General features: G+C 36.5%; 2 long non-coding RNA genes across 2 annotated transcripts; both read left to right on the plus strand.

Annotated features, from left to right (window-relative positions):
• The first annotated feature begins 5,738 nt into the window (after positions 1-5,738).
• On the plus strand, positions 5,739-15,853 carry LOC132630899 (uncharacterized). The gene is made up of 2 exons (XR_009578730.1): positions 5,739-6,298; positions 15,574-15,853. It is a non-coding gene; the product is annotated as an uncharacterized LOC132630899 (long non-coding RNA).
• Positions 6,305-12,069, plus strand: LOC132630900 (uncharacterized). Its single transcript, XR_009578731.1, has 2 exons — positions 6,305-7,722; positions 8,214-12,069. It is a non-coding gene; the product is annotated as an uncharacterized LOC132630900 (long non-coding RNA).
• Positions 15,854-16,779: the final 926 nt, after the last annotated feature.

A 16,779-nucleotide genomic window follows, 5' to 3' on the forward strand; every position in this document is an offset into this window, starting at 1 on the left:
CAAGAAGTGAATAAGAAACATGAAACACACTTAATACTTATGAATAGGATTACCCCAAAGCTCATATCCTTCATCACTTAAATCTAAGACATGCCAAAAGAAAGAAGGGACAACTTTACATACTTGTTGACGACTACTCGTAACCCGCTCGTCTCGTCGCTCTTTTAGCCTATTTAATATAAGAGTAACGTTATCGTTAGTCACCATATTTTCTATTCCACAAATCTATAGCCCATTTCTTATAGAACCTATATTTCAGCTCATCTATTCTCATTTAGGGTTTTTGTTAGTTAGGGACTTAACGAAAATCGGGCAACATTTCCCCTATATATTCGCCTAACCCGAATTTCTAATTGTCCTCCTGTCAACACAGAAATACCAACAACAACAATATACACAAAAAATTCTCACAATTTAGCCCATAACAATTCCAACAACCCAACAACTTCTCTAAATTCATTTCAGCCCACAATTTCCTATAACATCGATTTCACGCATTTTCTTAAATCCAATTTCGTCCAATCCAATTCTAATAATTCCATTACAATACTATTAACACAATTACATCATAAAAAAAGAAAATCTTACCTTAATTTTCTCGGAGGAATTTCTACTCTTAATTGCTCCAATTTCGCAATTTCTTCTCTTCCGACTTAAAATCCAATGTTTCTACCACCTCCTTGAACTTGTACTTCACTTAAAACTTGATCAAAAATGTGCAACAAGGTATTTTTCTCAACAACCATGGCTGGCCGAGAGCTTGGCAGCCATGGAAGTTCTCCCCTTTTTTTTTAAGCTTAAATTTCAAGAAATGGAATGAAAAAGTGTTCTTGATTCATTATACAACTACATATGTATACGGCTCCCCTTACAATGACACGTGCCCACTATGATGATGATGATTCATCCATTTCACTTTCCTTTTTTTTTTTAATAAATCGGGTGGGGCCCACAAATATAATTAACTTAATTAATTAATTAATCACTAATCCCTACTTAATAATTTAATCATAATTAATTATTTCCTAATCTCCAATAATATTTTTACACCAAATAAAATTTATAAACAATTTTTGTGATAATCAAAGTTGAAAATTAAAAGCTCTTATTTCATGTCCGAAAATAATTTCACCTTTAACTTGAGTCGATTTGCTTGCGGATAATTTGACGTATAAATGTACGGGGTATAACATCTTTCCCCCCTTTAGAACATTCGTCTTCGAATGTTGAACTGATTATGAATTTCCAATACTTTCTCAAGTGTTCTCTTAGTTAATTATGTCCTTCACATACCCCTTCTGTTTGTCGACTCATTTTAATCCATTATAACGCACTCTAGGTCTTTACGTAGTCATTCCTGTAATATTTACTCTTTCTGTTGCTTCCTGAGGTAATAATTCCATGTCATTGCCTTCACTCTCCTCTTACTTCGCAGTCCGTTGTCAGTTGTATTGCGAGATCTTCCGTTGAAATCTTACTTTCTTCCTTGCGCGCTTAGTCTTAACTTGACTCCTTCTTCTTTCAATTAACTCCTTCTCTTCCTGTGCTCGCTTTCACTTTCGTTACCACTTGACTTTTATTCTGAACTTTCCCTATAGAACTTTGTAAGCCTTTCTTATTTTACATTTGTTTTCCCGTTTCACACTAATCATATCATATCCTCTAGTTACTTCCTTGCTAGGCTTCACTCACTTCTATAGCAATCCTTATGGTATTCACATTACATCCTGTTTGTAATCCATCCTATAACGTAACACTTCTTAACCTTATTCGCGATTCTTACTATGTTTTAATTACATCCTGCCGCCTTTTCTGATCGATCTTACCCTATCGGTATCAACTTTCAAGGCATATTATGAACCTATATTTCATTCTCTTCTTTTCTTATTCCTGGGAAAATTTGGGTAGAGTTTCCTCTGTATTTCTTCTATCCTAGAACCTGCACGCAAGAAATACCAACAATGCCTCACAGGGCCAACATATATACACATATATCATATCGTATCACAGCCATACAGGGCTCCCAATTTCTAGAAAAAGTATAAAGGTGTCAGGACTTACCTCACATATCGCACCCCGAGACGTACCTGATCCTTTAACGATCTGTTCTGTTGTACTTTTCTATGCACCTTCTCTTTCATCCTCCAACCTCACATTTCAATCATATTTCAATATTCCTACCGTATCCCATATGCCTCTTTCGCACCGTTACTTACATGTGTACTTTGTAACTTCCAATATCGTCAGTCACTTCCTTCTGTCGATGTCGTTCTTCAGCTGAGATCAAAGGTTAGTATAAGGAATTTCATTTCCTATGGCTGGGCTCTATCGTACGATCTAGGATAAGAAGGAAAGATAACATCCTAAATGTCCTGTAGCTTCTTGTTTATAGATGTGGTGCACAACACACCGATAAACAAGACTCTACTAGACACGGTCTGTAGACACTCCGAGGATGAACTGCTCTGATACCACTTTTGTCACGACCCAACCCCGTAGGCCGTGACTGGTGCCCGAGCTGGGCACCCGTATACCAACCTGTCACATATAACATCAAACTGAAGCTACGACAATACGGAAACTTATAAAGGAACTCCAAAGTTCGTAACATCATCATCATATATATATATATATATATATATATATATATATATATATATATATATATATATATATATATATATATATATATATTTCCAGATCAACTGTCTCCTGAGGAGTGACAACTAATCATATCATGAAATAATACGCAAGCCGAGTTGCCATCACATATCAATATCATATGCAAGCCGACAAGGCTGCCACTATAGACGAACATCATACCACAGCACATCGTATAGCCACAGCTGAACAGAACTCATACACAACCCACACATATGTCTACAGACCTCTAAGAGTACGAATAGCGAAATATGACGGGACAGGGCCCCGTCGTACCCCTGGATAACATATATATATAATAATAATAATAATAATATCTGTACCAAAAGTCTAAACTCCGGAACGACGGAGCTCTCCAAGACATCTAAGTAGAAATCCTATGCTGAAGGGTCACCAAACCGACTACCTATACCTGCGGGCATGAGACGCAGCCCCCCGAAGAAAGGGGGTCAGTACGGAATATGTACTGAATATGTAAGGCAGTGCTGAATCATAAAACAAGGAAAAGCGTAACAGTAAGCAAGTTTAGAGAGCAATCCAAGAGTAACCTGGAACAGCATTTTAAACCATGTCATGTGGTCCCCTACATAAATTCTAGCATACACAATATAAATATAGAATATCCTACTCGTAGCCGCTTCCGGCTAATAACACAATAGTCCCTTCGGACGGCCGCTTCCGACATAATAACACAATAGTCCCTTCGGACGGCCGCTTCCGGCATAATAATGATGGTCCCTTCGGGCAGCCGCTTCCGGCTTAATAATGATGGCCCCTTCGGGCAGCCGCTTCCGGCTTAATAATGATGGCCCCTTCGGGCAGCCGCTTCCGGCTTAATAATATCATAATCATGTCAATACAAACTTAATCCACAAATATCAATTCAAAGAGATGATACTATGGAATGTAAACATAAATCGTAAATGAAATGAAATAGTAAAATCTCGCACCCCCTTCGGAGTGGTTTTGAAAATCAAAATTTATGTTTCCTTTAGTATAAAACTAATTTCCTCGAAATCATTAGTAGAACCATATACACAACTCAACTGACACCTTATGGGTGTTCCCTTCGGAACAGAATAAGAGCGTATATGTATATCGACTATTATCCATCGTATAGGAAACTGAAGAGAGGGGAGCTCAATCATTTAAGAGTTCTAACATCAAGAAGTGAATAAGAAACATGAAACACACTCAAGACTTATGAATAGGATTACCCCAAAGCTCATATCCTTCATCACTTAAATCTAAGACATGCCAAAAGAAAGAAGGGACAGCTTTACATACTTGTTGACGACTATTCGTAACCCGCTCGTCTCGTCGCTCTTTTAGCCTATTTAATATAAGAGTAATGTTATCGTTAGTCACCATATTTTCTATTCCACAAATCTATAGCCCATTTCTTATAGAACCTATATTTCAGCTCATCTAGTCTCATTTAGGGTTTTTGTTAGTTAGGGACTTAACGAAAATCGGGCAGCATTTCCCCTATATATTCGCCTAACTCGAATTTCTAATTGTCCTCCTGTCAACACAGAAATACCAACAACAACAATATACACATAAAATTCTCACAATTTAGCCCATAACAATTCCAACAACCCAACAACTTCTATAAATTCATTTCAGCCCACAATTTCCTATAACATCGATTTCACGCATTTTCTTAAATCCAATTTCGTCCAATCCAATTCTAATAATTCCATTACAATACTATTAACACAATTACATCATAAAAAAAGAAAATCTTACCTTAATTTTCTCGGAGGAATTTCTACTCTTAATTGCTCCAATTTCGCAATTTCTTCTCTTCCGACTTAAAATCCAATGTTTCTACCACCTCCTTGAACTTGTACTTCACTTAAAACTTGATCAAAAATGTGCAACAAGGTATTTTTCTCAACAACCATGGCTGGCCGAGAGCTTGGCAGCCATGGAAGTTCTCCCCCCTTTTTTTTAAGCTTAAATTTCAAGAAATGGAATGAAAAAGTGTTCTTGATTCATTATACAACTACATATGTATATGGCTCCCCTTACAATGACACGTGCCCAATATGATGATGATTCATCCATTTCACTTTCCTTTTTTTTTAATAAATCGGGTGGGGCCCACAAATATAATTAACTTAATTAATTAATTAATTAATCACTAATTCCTACTTAATAATTTAATCATAATTAATTATTTCCTAATCTCCAATAATATTTTTACACCAAATAAAATTTATAAACAATTTTTGTGATAATCAAAGTTGAAAATTAAAAGCTCTTATTTCATGTCCGAAAATAATTTCACCTTTAACTTGAGTCGATTTGCTTGCGGATAATTTGACGTATAAATGTACGGGGTATAACAAAAACCAATTAGTCTGTAGCAGTTGTTCACTATGTGGTTTGTTTTTGTGCAATAAGTGCCGAATAGATTGTTTTACTTTGGATCTGGTACTACTCTCTTGTCATAGGTGAATTTTTATCCTGCATTTTTTGGCTTAGCATCCATAAAAGCACTCTCTCCTGGATGTGGTAAAATATGAACCTCGTTGACACCTAATTTTTGCCCTCCAAAAATTCAAATTAACTAGTCGAGTTTCTTGAATCGCAAACAGAGTAAAGGAACTGCTCAGAAAATCCAAAAAATATTGTTTAATTAGTTTGCTGTTATTTTGCCATTTCATTTGGCAAAATACACTAATATATATTATGTATATTTTACGTATAATTTTAATTTTAATTATGTCAGTCTTATAAATTTGAAAATCAAGTTTCATAAAAGAAAGTTTTTTAATTAAAGTAATTACTATAAGGATAAGTCTGTTAAGACAAGAAGCTTGATCAATTAATTGATTCATCTCCAATTGTGTTTTAATTTGGCTAAGCTGCGATTTACATACAAAAGGCTATCTTTTAAATCCCAAAATCAGCCATATTTTTAAACCCCTTCAATTCCTTTCTTTTTCTACTGAATTTGGAACCAAATGGCCAGCCCAAAAAAGGTTCTAGCCCAACAACTTGTGCTGACCTGGCCCAATGGTTCAATAAACATCCTAATTCATTTTTATTTCCATATGAGAAAACAATAACAGCACCCCAAACGAACCCTAACACTATTCCTCTTCATCAAACGTGAACCCAGCTGGTGAGGACCATTTTTAGCAAAAGATTCACGCGTCTTCTTGCTCCCAGAACTTGCCTCACCATTTCGGGCAAGATAGTTAATTGTCTTTGAAACGGTAACATGAGCTTTTCTTCCTTTTTCAATTTTCTTTTTTCATTTTAATCCCATTTTCCAGCAAGGATTCAGATTTCAAACGAAAATACTAGCCAATTTCAGTTTCAATTCAAGTCCCACATCTAATTTGAACCTCTCAAACCCTAGAATTGGGGTTCTATTTTATAGAACCCCATATATTCATCTTCGAGAAAAAAATTGAAGACCTGGAAAGAGGCTAAAACGATTGAACTTGGACAATTTTTGATTTACATCCAAAGGCCTCGATTTCTTCAAAAACTCCTCCCAGTTCTTGAGTTTGTTTGAGTTCTAATATTTTCTAGTTCGTCGTAACATTCGTCGTTGAGTCAATAAGAATTTGAAGGTAATCATCAACTCTCGTTGCCCCCATCGCTGCTCGACAAAAAGGTAATTCGCAAATCCTTCGCTTTTTTTACTTTCTATTTTTCTTTAAATTTCTTAATCTGTGTAGTGAAGCTTTTATGTGTTCTGTGTAGTCTGCTTCAGTTAATTTAGTTCAAACTATGTAGCTTAGGATTGATATGAAAACTATTGCTTTGAGTATTTTTAATTTTTTAGGATTAATGTATGGGTTTAAGGTTGTATACTAGTTTGATGCGGTCGTTAGTAGAACTTAGCTCTAATTCAGATTAGTTTGAGTAATGTTGACATGAACATAGTTATGAACTAAGTACTCAAAGTTCCAAAATATTCACTACCTAAGCCTAGTTTTACAAATGCCCATTTTTAGCTTTGTTGTGATGACTAGTTGAACTTAGGAATTAATAGCTCTAAATTTAAGTTCAAACGTTATTTGGGTAAGTTGTTTAGTTTCCTCTTAATGTTTGTTTCATTCTGTAAATTGTAACAACCCGTTTGGTTGTTATTGCGTTTTTACCGTTTTGCCCCCATCGACTAGTCCCCGAGCCTTGTTAGTACTATTTTGATCCGCGGGGGCCCGTGGCATAGTTCCCTAGGCATCTTTTTGAGTTTTGGAATGACTTAGAAAATTTGGTCTTAAAGCGAAAATTGTTTGACTCGAAATTGACTTTTGGATAAACATGCCCGTAATCGAATTCCGACAGTTCTATTAGGTCCGTATGGTGATTTATGACTTAGTGGTGTCATTGGTTTGGTTCCCGAAGGGTTCAGGTGTGATTTGAGTCATTGGTTGAGAAACTAGTTAAGTTGGAATTGGAGTTGACCACGGTCAACATCGGGTCAAGATGATCCCGTGTCGATGTTTTGAAAGTATCAATAAGTTTGTATGATGATTTTGGACATTTCCACAAAGTTTGGTTAGATTCCGATGAGTTTTGGATAAGTTTGAGTTGTATGGTGATTGTATTCGATTTCGACGTCGATTTGAGCATAAAGGGTACCATATTGAGCAAACAGCCTTTGATTCGTGTTTCGACTAAACCATTATATCCGTATCGTAATTTCGGAACCATAGCAACTGAAATCATCAAGTTTCGACTTCGTATGAGGGATTTATAGTCATTTTATTAAGAATTGGGTTGCCAGATTTTTCAGATTAATTACGAAATTGCCATTGAATTAGTATTTAAAAATCGACACTATTCCAAATATTGAAACCAACATATCTCATTCATTATAAGGTCAAATGGAGTGATTCAAAATCCTAAATTGAGTGAAATTTCTCAAGGAATCCATTGGAGGCATCAAGAGCAAGTTTTGGGATCGTTTGGCACCAGAAACGAGGTAGCACAGCTGGGTGTTTTTGCTATTTAATGTTGTTTGGGTTTCTCTCATCTTGTAAGCTTGGGTATGGGAGAATTCAAGGATTTTCTTCAAGTTTCTTCCATGGGGTAAGGTCTAAACCATAATCTAAGTATATCCCTTTGATTCATTCCCTTGGTTTAAGCTTTAATTCATGATTTCTAAAGTAGGAAATTGGGGTATTTCATGAAAGAAGGTTTAATGGTTCTTTCTTAAGAAGTTCATAAAATTGGTTTGACTTCCTAAGTTGCTTTAAATGATGAAATTTATTGGGTTTACGCTAGATTACGATGTATCTAAGGTTGTTAATCATATACTTTCCATTATTAGTGATGAATTCTTGAATTTAAAAGTTAGGTTTTATACCCAAAATTGGGGGTTTTGCTTGGATTTCCAAATTGGATGAATCCTTAAGTTAATTTAGCAATTAGTTAATGGATAATTTAACCCCGAATTTCCCGTTTTACACTTGTAGGCCCCGTTTTCCCAAATTTTAGGGTTGGTTTTTGACCCAATTTGAATGATAGCAATATAAGTATCGATCTTCATGATTTCTAATCTAGATTTCGAATATGACTAGACTTTCTTGATCTCGAGGCTCAAAGGAAAGGAAAGGCTAAGGTGTGATTGTTGGTGATATTGTTGTTCGGCCTTCCAGGTAGGTTATGGCTTACCTTTGGTGAGACTTCGTTTAGCGAAGTATATATTTAGATGATATTGTCAGAGAAAGCATGTAAACCTTCGGGTATGAAGTTAGGTTGGATATTGTCTTAGGTTGGGCCTTGTTGTGTGATTGGGGCTAGCCACCCCGTTGTACTGTGACTTGATTGCTCTATTGTTATTGGATTGATGCCGCATGGTAATAGTAGATATTGGAGACTATTGATATATCTTGTTCATGATATTGTGGTACCTCACTTGTTGATGTTGATACAGGGAGTATTCTTTATGACTTGTGTAGTCTTTCCTGATATGGTTGGCATACCCCTGCTTAGTACTTGTGGTATTGATTTGATTATTGATGTTAGCTCATACATTGCATGCATTCTCATCCTTCATGATATACTGTTGATACATTGATGATACTTGAGAAAACACTGTGATGAGCTGAGCTCAGTTTGCATGAGAGTGACGTGAGAGTTCGATATTCGATGGTTGCCTCGGAATTGTGGATTGAGTGAAGAGTGATGTGAGAGTCTGATATTCGATGGTTGTCCCAGAATCGTGGATTGAGTGACACGGTTGCCGAGGTTTGTGCCGGAATTGTGAGGTACATAGACTTCGCGGGTCCCCCATGGGTTATGCTACCTAGACGTCGATACTTCCGTCCAGAGTACATGTGTACACAGCATTGTATTGCATTTGCATTCATACATCATAGCATTGCATTGCATTATAGCTTATATTGTGATGATCTGGTGATTTACTTGTGTTGTTTAGTTTCGGATTGGATATATTGAGACTTGGCACACTTGAGTTTAGATGCTTCAACCTAGGTGATGACCTGTACTTGGTTCTAGCTTGTGTTTGACTCATACTTGTTGATTTATCTGCTTATCTTGCTTTATTGTCTGAATTATGTTAGCTATACTTAGTCAGCCTATGATACCTACCAGTACTGTGGTTTTGTACTGACCTGCACTTGCTGAATTCTTTTATGAATGTAGAACTCTAGGTTGGATCTACTTCTGTTTCCCGTGGCTGATAGTTTCTCCGAGATTTGCTTAGAGTCCACAGGGTGAGCATGAGACATCTGCCGCCTTGAAGACCCTTCTTCATTTATGTCTTATATTCTATTCCGAGACATACTCAGACTTTATGTATTATTGATATTCCAGACTTGCAGATTCTAGTTAGATGCTCTTGTATGGACTAGACCAGACTCTGGGTGTATTTTCTTACTTTTGCGTATTTTCCATATTATTACTGTCAGACTTATGTGATTTTATTTCTTCCGCTTATTTTAGCAATTCTTTGTGTTTTTACTATTGTTGGGTTGAGGTTTCGCTTACCAAGGTGGGAAAGGTAGGTGCTCGCGCGACTTAGTTGAATTGGGTCGTGATATAAATGCTATCTAGTTCTTATAATGTAATGTTAGATGCAATTTTGTTTGAATGAAGTGTTTGAAGTATGGCTTTAAGGAATGTCACTACTTTGTTTTCGTTTGAATAAGAGTTGCTGAACTTAATGGTTTTCCTGATCTGTCATGTCGTAGGATTAGCTAGCATAGCATTGCTTGAGTTTAGATATGAACATAAAAGGGACTATTTCTATTTATTGATTTAAAAGCAGCTTTTCACAAGATGTTATTCTTTATTTGTTATCAGCCAATCTTCCCTTTACTTGGTCCAAATCTGAAATGGTTTCAAACATACCTGTTTTACCCTCATACTATTAAGAATAGTCCATTTGACTATGTCTTGGGTTAATTTTGAACTAAAATATGGTCATATAAGGACTAAGAGTATGATGAACCTGGTGCCTCCCTCTTCTGTCATATTGTGTGTTTAGTACATATGTCTAAGTGTTATTGTGTTTGAGTTACTGGTTGTTGTCCTGTTTTTATGTCATATTCATTTTCTCTGAATAAGATCATTATTTGATTTAAAAACCACTTATAAGGACTAGACCAAAAGTACCTTGTTTTTATTTGACTGAGTACCAACTTTGGAGATTGAGTTTGTGATAATCAAACTGATTATATGATCAAGTTCGGAATGCTAAGTGTTGAACTTTTTTCTTTTTTGCTTCATCTGCTAGTGATCTCTTTATTTTGTTTAAGATACTGTTCTCAAACCATTTAACTAGACCATAAAGAAATCCTTGTCCAAGTGTGAAATCTGTTTCATCAACTAGTAATGCCTTCACCAAGTGTGCAAAGCCTGTTAAATTAAGAATGAGAGCCATCTTCTAACTTTTTCTTTCTTTCTTCTTATGATTGGACTTGGTTTATTCAGAAGTGGAAATGAAGACTTCCCTTAACTCTATGTTGAAAATTGTTAGCTTACAAGTCCTGTATTTTAAGTCTTCTCTGTTTCTATTTAGTGTCACCTGATTTAGATATACACAATTGACTTGTTTAAGTTGGTTTGAATTGAAGAGGTTGAGTGTCAACTCAATATCACCTCAGCTCACCCCCAGTTAGAAAAACAGTCTTTATCTATTAAGCATTAAGTTTTCCCAACCTGCTATGTATCTGTGTCTGTGTATGTTTCTTGTTTTATCACTTTAAGTTGTTAATGGGAATTTGTTTATCCAAAACTGGGATTGACGTTTAACCTGTTTTTCCATTATAGTTTAAGTGTAGCTCATGATGATTGTGATTGGAGAGTGATGTTCTATTCAGGTGTTACACTAAATACCAGGACTATAGGAAGCTAATTTTCAAATAAGGACATATTGCTAATACTCCTATTTAATTGAACTTCACAACATAAAAGTTATTACTTAATCCCCTTCCTTAGGATTCACTATCATAGCCTAGATAAGTTAATTAGAACGTCTTTTTCCTGCTTAAGTTTTCTTTGTTATATTATCATGTGGCTGGAAATCTTGTTTATTAACCAATACTAAAGAGGAAAACCAGAGTGTTTAAGGGGGATTGGTTTAGTCAGTGTTTTGATTTCTGTTTAACATAAGTTAGTACTAGTTGGGATTGTGAATTCACGTTATGGGAGTAACACAGGTTTTTCTTGAAGTAAACTCATATAAATACAATAATAAATGCTAAATATTCTTGTTTGAGTATGCTGCTTAACCCTCACTTGTATACTTCTGGAAACTTGAATCCTTTGTCAAATTGACCTATTTCCAAATCTGGATTAAGTAGTGAATTCATTTAATAGGAGATTAAGTTTTATTCTGCTTGGTTATGGTTTTGTTGAGAAACTATTGTTGGATACTCATTCTTCACCCTTCTTTTTACATGACTTGGGAGTTACAAATCCCAACTGTCCTTGAGGTATTTTCGTGGGCTGGTTGATGTACTGTAAAAGGGCTGATGGTTGTGTTCTGGTGTCCATGTGATCAATGAGCTGCTGCATCTTTTAGCTGAAATGTGCTGCCCTCAAAGGCCGGAGGATGTTGTTTTCTTGAGTTGTGAACTTGATGCAAAGTTGTTACGCTTGATATGATTGCTGTTTTTTTAGGGAAAAGTGGTTGTACTTGAATAAGTTCACTGCAGCTCGTTGCTACTGGTTTCCTGCCATTTGTTGTTGACTTTCAAGGGCAAAATTTTGCTACACTTTAAGGCAGATCACTGTTGCACTCTGATGAGTTGTTTTGTCATTACCTTGTTACTGCTATACGATTGATGAGACTGTTGTGATTAGTTTTCTGTTGTGGTGTTTTTCAAGGCAAAACTTGCAACATTTTTGGCTAACTAGTCGAGACACTTTGATGAAGAACAAATGTTATTCTTAGGTTGAACTTACTTACATTTTGATGCAGCACATTAGCGCTAACAGATACTACACTTGAGTTGTTACTTGCTGCCATTGTTATGAGCTATTACCCTTTGGCTGATGATATGCTCGCTGACTGAACCACTGCTGTCTTCGAAATGTTATCCTACGTTGTTACCTCGCTGTTGTTTTTTGTGGGTGCCCTTCATTAAATGCTTGATGTCAAATAGGCCACTGATAGGCTGCTGTTATGTTTCTCTGAGAAACAAAATGCTACCTTTGAAAAGAAATAAGCTGCTGATATACTTCGGCAAGTTGCTATTTCACTTAAATACAGTCAGATGCTACATTTGATAAAGGTTCACTGATTTGAACACAATACTACACTTGGGGCCGATGAGAACATTTAATTTAAGGCTATGCCTTGTCTGAAAAGGTTATTCCTCGGTTTAGGCAATGATAATCTCACAGTGGTATCACGAGGTAGGAACCAACATGCGATTGGCTAGGTAACTAGAATGGCCACTAGTTTGCAGTTGCAGCATGATTTGGGTTCCTTTGCCATAATCGGAACCATGAGTCTGGGCCTCTATAATCAAAGCTCTCAAAGTTTGATACGAGTCCGAGGGATATTATTATTTATGTTCCTAAACGTCACCCTACGGGGTGGCGTATCATTTTGACAAACTATTTTCCTTTTCATTATTGTAACGACTCGTTTAGTCATTATAGTGTTTTGATTCATTTATCCTTGTTGACCCTTCCCCAAGTCCCGTTAGTATGATCTATGACTTAATGAAGTCATTGGGCATTGGGTTGGTTTCGGCAAGGTTCGAGTGTAAATTGAGTCATTGATGGAGAAACTAGTTAAGTTGACGAGTTAGAGTTGACCACGGTCAACGCCGGGTTAGGATGACCCCGTTTCAATGTTTTAGAAGTTCCAACATGTTAATATGATGATTTTTAACTTGTCCACAACTTTTGGTGAGGCTGCAAAGATTTCAGATGGGTTTGGGTTTTGTCGCGCTCGTATTCGATGTTTTCGCCGGAGGTCTGTGGATAGAAACGGTTCCATATTGATCATCCGACCTTTGTTTTGGGTAAGGTTTGAACCATTAGATCCGTATCAAAATTACGAAGCTATAGGAAAAAGAACCGTTGCATTTGGCCTCCGTATGAGAGAGTTATGCCCGTTTTAGTGCGGCCTGTTCCAGCTGGCCGCTGGCAGCGACCAAAGGACCGCTATAGCAGTACCGCTGCAGCGGTCTGGTGACCGCTACAGCAGCCGACGGGGGGCAGTATGCCCTATTTTAATCCCCCAACTCCTATTCATTATTCCCAAAAACCCAAAGTCAGTTTTCAAGAGAGAAAGAGACAAAATTCATTCCATTCATTAGTGAAGGCATCCTGGAGGGTAAGTCTCCACCTTTATTTGTTCCTTTTCCTTTCTTCTTCAAGGTCCATCAATGGCGGCTGAAAACCCTAGAACCCTTGAATTAGTAAACCCTTAAATAATTAGTGGGTTGTTGATTAATCATCTAGGAGTATAAATTATCACTTTCTAGGAAAGGAATTTGATTTCTTGTGGTTGAAATTGCATGTTGAGACTTAGGGTTCTAACAAAAATGGAAGCTTTGTTCTAAAATCTATTGGAAAGGGTAAAATTGATTAGAAATCCATGAATTGAAGATTAATGATTGTAGAGATAGAAGTTACGATAAATTCACCATTAAAAGATGGTTTCATCCATTGAAGAGGGTAGAAGTAAGTGGGTCTTCTTCCCCAAATTGTCATTCTTGTTCAAATACATGATTTGTTGCTTACTTAGCATCATATTGTTAGACTTTGACTGTTATGAGGCCCTTCGGAAATAGAAGGCTCATGTGGAGTAACCCGTGGCTCCTGTTCTGCATTCCAGGTAGGTTATGGCTTATTTTAGTTAGACTTTGATTAGCGAAACGTATGTATTGTGTAGAATTGACGGGAGAAAGCATGATTAGGTCTTCGGACGTGGTGTTTTGGTTGGATATTAGCTAGGTTGGTATGACTTCTGATTTTGTGGGCTCGTCGTCATTACTTTATCGACTGAAATATGAGATGTAGTTGTATTCATACTGTGGCAATTCGGGATGGATTTCTATTAGGTTGATTGTTGTTGATGGTGGCTCGTTGCCTTGTTATTGTGATTAGACTTATCACCTAAATTGTCGTGTTATACTCAATTCCCTCTTATTGTGACACATATCATCGGAGAAGGAAGGATACTGAGTTTAGACCTGAATTGTGATTTATATATTTATGATAATACGTAGATGAACACTTGATGTATGATTTACTGTTGATGATAATATATAGAAGAGTGGAGCTTCTTAGTGATACAAGACTTAGTTGTGAGGCGTACTTGCTATATGAGGAAGTAAAGAGGGACATAAACTCTTATGTTGGTTGAGACGATTTGTATGATTCATTTCACGGTTGAGTTGATCCAAGTTTTGATATGACTTGTGGCTTTGTGACTTGTACCTTCACTGTTGCTTTATTGGTTTGCATTGATTTACCACATTTACACTCATTTATGCATTCATACACTCATACATGATGGAAATAGTTTGGAAGATTTGTGGCATGATGCCTTGTGTTGACATTGATATTGCTAATTGTTCATAGTCCATACATACTAATGAACTGAAACACATTGAGATATACATTGTGATGTGTAATTAGTGAAGAAGTTAATATAATCTTCTTGTTGAATCGATGATGCTATTTGAGGCTAGTTGTGAGCTCGTGGTCCGAGGTCCGTTCCGGAGACGATAGGTATATTGATATGGCCGCAATCGAGGTTCTTTCCAGGGCGGAGGATTTATGACTCGGGTCCGAGGAGTGGATCCGGAACGAGGGTACATGGACACCATCGGTCCCCTATAGGTCATGATTACTGAGTTATAACATTAGTAGCATGTGTGTACAGTGTGTATTTGGCCAGGGCATCACATTACATTGCATTGCACATCATCATATTTTGCATTGCACATCGTCACATTTATTCTGCATTATTATATGGCTCGTTTAGTTCTGATTCTGGTGTGTTGGCTGAAACGGCTGTTGTGGTATTGATACGATCATTGACTGAGTTAAATTGTGGATTCGTGACTCTACTTAGGGAAGGAACTTGGGCTTGTGCTTACCAGGTGAGATTATTAAGACTAGACAGACTTGTGGTTTAGAAGCTTTATCTTAGGTTGTGACTCTGTTGTGGGATATTCTGTGACTTGGATTTGAGTATTAAGTGTGTATCTGTTTATCTTGTTGCTTTTATACTTATATACAACAACAACAACAACAACAACAACAACAACAACCCAGTGAAATCCCACATCGTGGGGTCTGGGGAGGGTAGAATGTACGCAGACCTTACTGCTACCAAGGTAGGATGACTGTTTCCGAGAGACCCTCGGCTCAATAGTCAGCCTATGATGCTTACCGGTACATAGTGTTTGCACTGATACTACCTTGCTGCACCCTTTTTGAGTGCAGATTGTGTTCTTGAGATTTCATCCAGATTACATCTCTAGCTTGAAGCTAGTTTGCTTGATCAGATCCGAGGGTGAGCTTCTAACCATGCCATGCCACATGAAGATCTCACTTTCCAGATGTCTATTTTTATTCCAGACATTCTTTATTATTATATTTGAGATATACTTCATTCTTTAGACATTGTTAGTAAAGTCCTTGTACGATGACTTTCAGATCTTGGGGGTGTAATAGTTAAGACGTCCGCACTTATATTATCTATTAATTATGAATTTTTTTATTTGCTTATTTATTCATTCACATGATCATTGATTGTTTAAGTATAAAAGGTTAAAGAAGTTAAAATTGGCTAGTGATTAATGTGTTAACGAGTAAGGGTTCGCCTACTAGTGATAATAAGGTAGGCGCCCGCACGATCGGTATTTAGAGTCGTGACAATTGTGCGAGGTACCAATAAAACAAGCACGGAAAGCAAAGCTTAAGGATGAAGTAAAAGGATCGAATGCTTAGGGCTTCGAACGAAGACTAGAAGAGTAGGGGATTTTGGCCCGAGACCGACAAAGCTAAACTTTCTTCCCTTCTTTATTTTTGCAAAAACATGCTTATTTTATATGTTTACTTTTACTTTGTATGAACATGCTTTTTGTTGTAAATAGTTGTATAGATATTGAAACCCTTATAAGTTGGAACCTTGGAATCGGGTAGACGATATTTCAAATTGTACTCGAACGATAAAAGACTTGTATTCCATTTGATTAAAGTAACTAAATGTGAAAGAATGTTTTCCTGTATAAAAAGTTGATTATCTTTGAATATATCTTTAAAAGTACATTTCATAATTTGAGAAACTTAAGAAAAGAAAGTAAAAAGAAATATTTGGGCTAGACCCAACTTAATGAATTCAGACGAATGGGATTTCTTTCAAAGCCCAAGTTTGGGAAAATAGTTCTGAGGATATGGTTGACCAAAGAGATAAAATGTGGATAATGTATGAAATAATAAAAAGCTATACATATATGTATACATATGTATTTTCTTACAAACAAACACATGGCATTAGTTTTAGACGGGGCACACTCGATATTATTATCCTTATAAGTAAAAGGACAAACTATATTTTACCCCGATATTTTAAATCCGAACTCAAAGTACCCTTATTTAAAGGGAATTTGTTTAATTCTTTTAAAGCCAAAATGATATGCCATGACA

The sequence above is a fragment of the Lycium barbarum genome, chromosome 3 (genome assembly GCF_019175385.1).
Source record: "Lycium barbarum isolate Lr01 chromosome 3, ASM1917538v2, whole genome shotgun sequence".
Lineage (NCBI taxonomy): Eukaryota > Viridiplantae > Streptophyta > Magnoliopsida > Solanales > Solanaceae > Lycium > Lycium barbarum.